Source organism: Panthera leo, chromosome B4, assembly GCF_018350215.1.
Source record: "Panthera leo isolate Ple1 chromosome B4, P.leo_Ple1_pat1.1, whole genome shotgun sequence".
NCBI lineage: Eukaryota > Metazoa > Chordata > Mammalia > Carnivora > Felidae > Panthera > Panthera leo.
The window spans coordinates 93,209,898-93,218,559 of NC_056685.1; the positions used below are offsets into that span (position 1 = coordinate 93,209,898).

General features: G+C 41.1%; 1 non-coding gene across 1 annotated transcript; it reads left to right on the forward strand.

The window, feature by feature from the left end:
• Positions 1–8,558: 8,558 nt before the first annotated feature.
• LOC122225708 lies at positions 8,559–8,662 on the forward strand. Its single transcript, XR_006205318.1, has one exon. It is a non-coding gene; the product is annotated as a U6 spliceosomal RNA (small nuclear RNA).

Below are 8,662 nucleotides of genomic sequence, written 5' to 3' on the forward strand. Positions count from 1 at the left end.
TATTGAATGATTAAATAAATGAATGAGATATTTGTGATCTGCCTTGAATGTGATTAGCTCTGCTTCAAGCTGCAGACCTGTATCTCTTTGCAGAAAGAAATCATTTACATGGTAATCCAATGGGGGGGTGGGGGGGTGGAAATGACTATGATTCATAGCATTTCAAATATTAACCTAACAAAACAACAATGACAGTTTTGCCATCCATGTATTCAACAAATGTACTGAGTATCTTCTATGTATCAGGCACTTACAAGCACTAGAGGTAAAACCACAGAATTAGAAATTCAGAAAACTATATGGCTTGAGTTGTTTAAACTATGCAGTTAAAATCTCTTAAGAGACTGATTTGTATACAGAGTATCAATTTCTCAATTCTGTAAAGGAGATATACCTGAAATACTCATTTCCTCTCTATGGGCATCCCCTCCTTTTTTATCAAGGTGCCTGTGAAACTAGATAGGCTTGCAGAAAGTTTTTTAATTTTTATATCATCAGAAGTAAGGGAGTAGACTAATGTAGAAAGCTATTTCTTTTAAGCCATGAAAAGACTTAGAAAACTTCATGTTTTTCTCTAGTGAATTGATTATTCCCATGTTAGACAATCAGGATCGAATTCTTACTGTTTAATTCCCTTTTTTACATACTTCCTGTATGTAAATATAACAGTTCTTTAGTGTATATTATTCCAAACAGTCTCTAAGATAACTAAGTTACAGTTTTCATTTTAAGGACACATCCTATGCTCACTTAGATAAGTATTTGCCTAGTTTCAGCAGCCTATGTGTAAGCCTTTACTTAGGGTGGGTTATTCCTGTAGATGGCTAGTTCATCCAAGTTAGGGTCATGTGAACAATAAAAATGGAATCCCATCTCAGTGGGGGAGCTATCAACAGTTCAGTAAATGGCATTGGGACAACTGATCATTTGTTTTGATAAAAACGAAGTTATATGCTCTACCTAATACCATTCATGAAAATACATTCTGGAGGGATTAAAGACCCAATCAAAAAACAAAACTCTACATATCTTGGAAGAAAATATAGGAGAGAAACTAGACTTTGGGAAACTAGAAGTTTATGACTTTGGGAAATTAGCAGTCATTCTAAACCAGACCCTACATGCAAAATATGTAAAGGAATAGATTGATAAGTTTGATTCCATGAAGACTGAACAGCATGAAATGTGAGCAGCATGTCAAAGTTGTCTGCTACAAAAAGCATCATAAGCAAAGTTATAAGATTGATAATGTGTGAATAAGGCATACAACATGTTTAGGCAAAGTCAAAAACAAGTGACAGATTAGGAGATCGTTTTTTGCCATATATAACAGAAAGGATTAGCATTTAGATCTATAAAGCACTCCTACAAAAAGGGAAGACTCAGACCAATGGGAACATGGGGAAAAAATAATAGGGTAAGTTACTTATAAGTACTTATAGAAATATATAAGTACTTATAGAAATATATAGAAATATAAGTACTTATAGAAAAATAAGGAGAACTGACCAATGAACATATGACTAGAAGCTGAACCTCGCCAAGTATCAGGAAAAATTGATTACATTTAGAGCATCAAGATAACAATTCTCAGTCACTGTACTGGCAGAAGTTAAGCATACTAATAAAATGTATTGATGCAGGTGTGGGAAAGCCTACACACACATTGCTAATGGGAATATAAAATTGGTACAGTCATGTAGAGGAGCAATTTGGCAATGTTGACTAATATAAAAATACAAGTTTGCTAAGAGCCAGCAATTCCAGCTATTGGTGTCTACTTCGAAAAACACTGGCAACTTGTGCAGGAGAAAACATGTACAAACATGCCCACTGCAGAGTTCCTCAAAGGGAGAAACTGGAAACACTGAACTATGAATAGAAGAATGGGTTACAAAGTGTTCATTCAAACTATGTAAGCAGCTGTATGAAGCAGTTAAAAAGAACGCTACCGAAGTCAGTGCCAATCTGGATGGCCCCACCACCTCATCGGATTAGATAAAAAAGCAAGTTACAGGTATAATGCCGTGATACCATTTCATATAAAAAGAAAGTAAATAACATCACAGAATGAAATTACATATTGCCTAAGGAACACATGTAAACCTGTGTAAATATCTGAAAGGACTGAGAGGAAACTAACCTAATTGATAAACCAGGTTGCCTCTGGGATGATGGGGCATGGGGATGTGGGCGGGGCTTGAAGGGGATTCGTCCTTATCCCCTTTTTAAACAAGAACTTATGTATTATTTAAATTTTATTTTTATCTTTTTAAAGCTTATCTACTTATTTTGAGAGAGAGGGTGCGCATGAGCAGGGAAGGAGCAGAGAGAGATAGAATCCCAAGCAGGCTTCACGCTGTCAGCACAGAGTTCCACGTGGGGCTTGAACTCACTAACCATGAGATCATGACCTGAGTTGAAATCAAGAGTCTGAGGCTTAACAACCGAGCCATCCAGGCGCCCCTAAATTTTATTTTTATTTAAAAAAAATTTTTTTAATGTATTTATTTTGAGAGAGAGAGAGAGAGAGAGAGAGAGCAGGGGAGGAGCAGAGAGAGAGAGGGAGACAGAGAATCCCAAGCAGGCTCCATGCTGTCAGTACAGAACCTGATGTAGGGCTTGAACCCATGAACCGTGAGATCACGACCTAAGCTGAAACGAGAGTCTGACGCTTCTCTGATTGAGCCACCCAGGCACTCCCCCCAATTTTTATTTAAAATTAAGTCAGTTTTCTGGTGAATAACTGCTGAAGAGAAAACTTTATACTCCCTTTAAACATATGTAGGTGCATAAAATAACAGATAAAATATAAATATGTATACATTTATAAATATAAATTTAAATTTAAACACACACCTATATGCCTATATAGCATAACTTGAAATCAAGATTTTCTTTTTTTTAATTTTTTTTCAATGTTTTTATTTGAGTGACAGAGACAGGGCAAGAGTAGGGGAGGGACAGAGAGAGGGGGAGACACAGAATCTGAAGTAGGATCCAGGCTCTGAGTTGTCAGCACAGAGCCTGACCTGGGGCTCGAACCCATGAACCATGAGATCATGACCTGAGCCAAAGTCAGACACTTAGGCGACTGAGCCACCCAGGTACCCCAAGAGATTTTCTTTTGTACCGGCAATAAAAAGGGAACTCACAAATCTAAGCAGTAAGTGCTGAAGCCAAGAGGCTCACAGAGCAAGGGGATGGGATTAGATTTTATTAGTGGAGACTGGGATTTAACCTCTAGGTAGCAGCATCAGAAGCTAACAAACGTAGAGAAACCTGGTAGATAAGGGACATCAGGCTGGAGAGCAGTGGATGTGAGCAGAATTGACAAAGGATAGCCCATAGCCTGGAGCACCTCCTCCCCACCCCCATACTAAAATACCAATTTAGAAAAGCAGGGGTGAGGGGAATCTAAAGGAAATCAATCACTCTTTCTCTCTTTTCTTTCTTTCTCTTCTTTCTTTCTTTCTTTCTTTCCATCTATTTTTTTAAAACCAGAATATTTATTGCATGACTACTCACTGAAATCCTTAAGATAAACTGTTAAATGCCATAAGCACCTATAAACAATTCTACTTAAAAGAGACTGGCAACTGTCTAGATTGTTAACATGATCATATCCAACCAGATTTTAAAATATTGGACATTGAATTAATTTTCCTATTAAAGTCCAGGTATAGGTTCAGCAATAATTTTTTTTAAGTATTTATTTATGTATTTATTTATTTATGAGACAGAGAGCAAGCGAACAGGGGAGAGGGGCAGAGGGAAGGGCAGAGAGAGAATCTTAAGCAGGCTCTATGCCCAGCCGGGAGCCCAACACTGAGCTGGATCCCACGCCCCTGGGATCATGACCTGAGCCGAAATCAAGAGTCAGATGCTTAACTGACTAAGCCACCAAGGCGCCCCCCCAGCCTCAACAACAATTGTGGGTAAAATTAAAACGTAATTTTTTATTTATCTGAGTTGTAGCGAGCTAGATGTGCAACCCCACTACTTAGTAAAAATCCATTACAGTATGTATTGTTTGTAGGTCTATTCCCCCCATGTTTTCAGTGCCTATTTGTTCCAGCCAAAGAGAGTAAGGGTACGGATGCTGCCAAGACTCTTATCAATGAGAGTATCTTGAGCTATTTTTGGTTGAGCATGTACTGCAAGGTCAGTCATTTGTGCTTCTTCGTCTTAACTTTCTGTCCTTTATTTGGGGTTCTAGGGAACAGTTTGACCTGAAATGCCTAACATAATCTATGTAAGCGATAGCGCTGGCTCTCATAACAAAGAGTATCAGGACTTTAAAAAAAAGAAGAAAGGGGCGCCTGGGTGGCTCAGTCAGTTAAGCGGCCGACTTCGGCTCAGGTCATGATCTCGCGGTCCGTGGGTTCGAGCCCCACGTCGGGCTCTGGGTTGACAGCTCAGAGCCTGGAGCCTGTTTCGGATTCTGTGTCTCCCTCTCTCTATGACCCTCCCCTGCTCATGCTCTGTCTCAAAAATGAATAAATGTTAAAAAAAAAAATTAAAAAAAAAGAAGAAAAAAAAAGTGTTCCAGTGACCTGAATTACAGGGCTGACAAATAGAAATTGGCTGCCCCCTTCTAGAGCTAGCCATGTGAGAAAAAATTTGAAGATCCATGTGTCTGTGAGGCAGCTCCTTATCATGGAGAAGGCAGTGTCTTTTTTAACCGCCTCGAAGATCCATAGCAGAAACATCTGGATCTAGTTGTAGTCATCAGTTTCAAACAACTCAGAAACCAGCAACAGCATAAAACTGAGTGGTCAGGCAGAGACTGTGGACCTCCAGGGCAGGAAATCTCTGACCCACTCAAAGCATCCACTGAGGATGGTGCCAGCCACCCGTCCCCACTTGGGAGGAAAACTTTAACACCACCCAAGATCGCTCTACATACCTGCAAGACAATTCTACTTTTGTGAGATTTTAATGTGAAGCTCATGCCAACCTGGCATTCAAAGACACTCATCTCTGCCCTAAGCTGTCGGATTCACCAGTTCTGGGTTGTTCCATAATTAGTCACTCAATACAAAGCGGTATCAGTCATGCTTCTCAGCGGTAAGTCATGGAAACTGTTAGTTTGCTAGGGCTGCCTTAACAAAGTGCCACAAACCAGGTGGCTCAGAACAACGGAAGTATATTGTCTCACAGTTCTGGAGGCCCCAAGTCTGGAGTCAAGGTGTCAGCAGGGCCATGCTCCCTCTAAAGTTGCTTTGCAAGGATGTGTGTCAGGTATTTCTCCTAGCTTCTGGCAGTTCCTTGGTTTGTACAACATAAGCAATCTTCGCATGGTGTTCTCCTGTGTGTCTCCATGTCCAGAGTTCCCCTATTTATAGGGGGACCAGTCATATTGGATTAACGGTGTTCTCTACTCCAGTATGACTTTATCTTAACTAATTATATCTGTAACGACCCCCCAGAGGGTCACATTTTCAGATAATGGGGGTTAGGACTTCATCATATGAATTTTTAGGGAACGTAGTTCAACCCATAATATCAATCTTTAATGTTTCTTTATTTTTGAGAGAGAGAGAGAGAGAGCGCGCAAGCAAGGGAGGGGCAGAGAGAGAGGGAGGCACAGAATCTGAAATAGGCTCCAGGCTCTGAGCTGTCAGCACAGAGCCCGACTCGGGCCTCCAACCCACGAAATGTGAGATCGCATCATCAATCTTGTGTGATTTGCGGGGGCAGGTGGAGGCACTATTAAAAGGATATTGGCTCATAGAATCATTGGAAAAGCTGAGTAACCAGCTTGGAAAGCGGACAGGTACGGAGGAGGCTGGGCAGCAGCCAGAACCACAGCGCAAATCGTGCCCCAGACCAGCCCAATGAGGACATCCTGGCCTCTACAGGACCCTGGATGCTGTGGCTTATGCTACCCCAGAATCTCTGAGTTGCTGTGCTGCAACTTCCAAATGTTTTCAACCACCCAGTACAAGAATGGGTTTTCCAAGATCTTGGCTTTAGAACACATCCTCAATATTAAATATCATATATTAGGACTGAAAAGAGCAACATGACTACAGATACAGTTGTAGAGTCTTTTGTATATCAGAAGATCATGATATAAACAATCACACCCCCAAAATAGAACTACTAGGATGAAATGGATCATTTTGTAGGAAAAATATACATGAACAAAACTGACTTCAGGAGAAATAAGAAATCTAAACAACAATCATTAAAGAAATAGAAATTTCTTTAGTAGTCAAAAGTTTCCAATACCAAAAGACCTCTCCATGCCTTAATCATTTCATAGATCAGTTTTATCAAGCCTTTAATGAACATGCATTTCCAGTCTTCTACAAGCTGTTTCACAGAATAGAAAAAAAAAAAAAAAAACAACTACTCAATGCATAAGACCATTAAAACCTTGATATCAAAACAAGGGTATGTAAGGAAAAAACAATATAGACCAATCTCAAAAACCTAGATGAAAAAGTCCCAATTTAAAACATCACCATAAAGAGCTTCTTTCTGGAGTTTTACTGCAACCAAACGTCTTGGTTTAATGCACCATGGTAATCCCCATTTTCACTGGGAGGCAGTTTCCCTCAGTGACACCTCAATCCAAATTCATCATTGTTCAGTTCTTTCAGTTATCTGAACAGGGTCACATTTCACTTATTAAGACTGACTCCTTCATTTTGAAAGTTCAATTCATATTCGATCCAAAGCTGGCCTTCCTCGTGCACTAGAGCAGGCTGAATCCGTGGCTGTGGTAACCTGGAACTAGGGATGAGGATGTGGTATTGGGTCTGCAACATCCCACTCTCCCTTCCCTGTTCTCGCTACCAGTATGCGGATTCCAGAAATGACCGACAACGACCCTTGCCCTGTAGGATTCTCTCCCCTGCGAGCATGTCCAGAAGCTGGGGGATACGATGAGATATTATGCCCATGAGGATGCGCTATCACTTGGCAAAAAGGAGTTTATCTAGGTTGGCCAATTCTAATCACAGGAGCCTTTAAACTCAGAGTTTTCTTTGGCTATTGGCAGAGGAGTAAGTTAGAGATTTGAAGTATAAGGGGGACTCCACACACAGTTGCTGGCCTGAAGATGAAGGGGACCAGGTGCCAAGGAATAAGCTGAGTGGGGGCCTCCATTGACAATCAGCAAGGAAAGGCAGCCACAATTCTACAATTACCAGGAACTGGGACAACAATCGGAATGAGCTAGAAAGCAGGTTTTTCTTGAGAGCCTCCAGGTAAGAACCCAAGTTGGCCAATCTTGATTTTTGACTTTGTGAGAATTGGAGCAGAGAAATACAGTCGAGCTTACCTGGACTTCTGACACACAGAACTGTGAGCCAATACATTTGCATTGCTTTAAGCCAGTACATTTGTGGTGCTAGTTCTCCAAATGGTCCTATGGCATAGGCCTGGCAGGAAGTTGGGCAGGGGGAAGCTGAATAAAGCTCACCTTGTTTTGCCCAATTCAACACATTCCACCAATGGACATCCCATAGCATCTACTGCTGCCAGCGTTCTATCGCCAAAGCAGTAGCCATCTTGGGAGCTACCAGCAAAACTCCTTCTACCCCTGCCATCTTCTTTAGGGACCACTGACCTGTGAGAAACTCCAGAAACCCCTCCACACCAAAGCAGGGGATGCTATTCAACCTCTATGTCTCTTTTGCCAGTTGAGTGCCTCAGCAATGTTCGGCCAAGGTGTGGTCACAAGTCTCAGATTTGACTGAGGGATGGGTAGAGGGGGGTATAAACTCTTCATTCCTCTAGAAGGTAACCTGTTTTGCTCCTGGTCCTCCTTTAAAACTCTCAATGCTGGGGTGTTTGGGTGGTTCAGTCAGTTGAATGTCCAACTTTGACTCAGGTCATGATCTCATGGTTCGTGAGTTCGATCCCCTCATGGGCTCGTTGCTGCCAGTGCAGAGCCCGCTTTGGATCCTCTGTCCCCTTCTTTCTTTGCCCCACCCTGCACACATGTGCACTATTTCTCTCTCTCTCTCTCTCAAAAATAAACATTAAAAACAAAACAAAACAAACCATCTCAATGCTAAAAGTCATCAAACTGGTTGAGCCTGTATTGCCCTGTGGGAACCAGAATCTCAAGTCAAGAACTGGGCCTTATCTGAACTTAGCCTTGGAGAACTGAGTAACTGTTCTCAGCAGGACAATATCTCCACTTAAATCCCTGAGATATTTGGTAATCTCTAAGAACAGGATAAGATATCAGTTAGGCTCCATACCATCCAGTTACACTATTCCTGCTGCAAATTCAGTTCATCAGTGTCTTAAAAAAAAACAAAAAACAAAAAACAAAAAACACGACCCAGGGCACCTGGGTGGCTCAGTCAGTTAAGCATCTGATTGCAGCTCAAGTCATGATCTAGTGGTTCACGCATTTGAGCCTGGAGCCTGCTTTGGATTCTGTGTCTCCCTCTCTCTCTGCCCCTCCCCTGATAGTACTCAGTCTCTGTCTCTCAAAAATAAATAAAACATTTAAAACAAAAGACCCATCATAACTAAGTAGAGTTTATATGAGTAAAAAAGGATGGTTCAATCTTAGAAAATCTATCACTACAGTGCTCACTTCAGCAGCACAAATACTAAAATTTGAACGGTACAGAGATTCTTATGGCCCCTGAGCAAGGATAACATGCACATTTGTGAAATGTTCCATATTAAA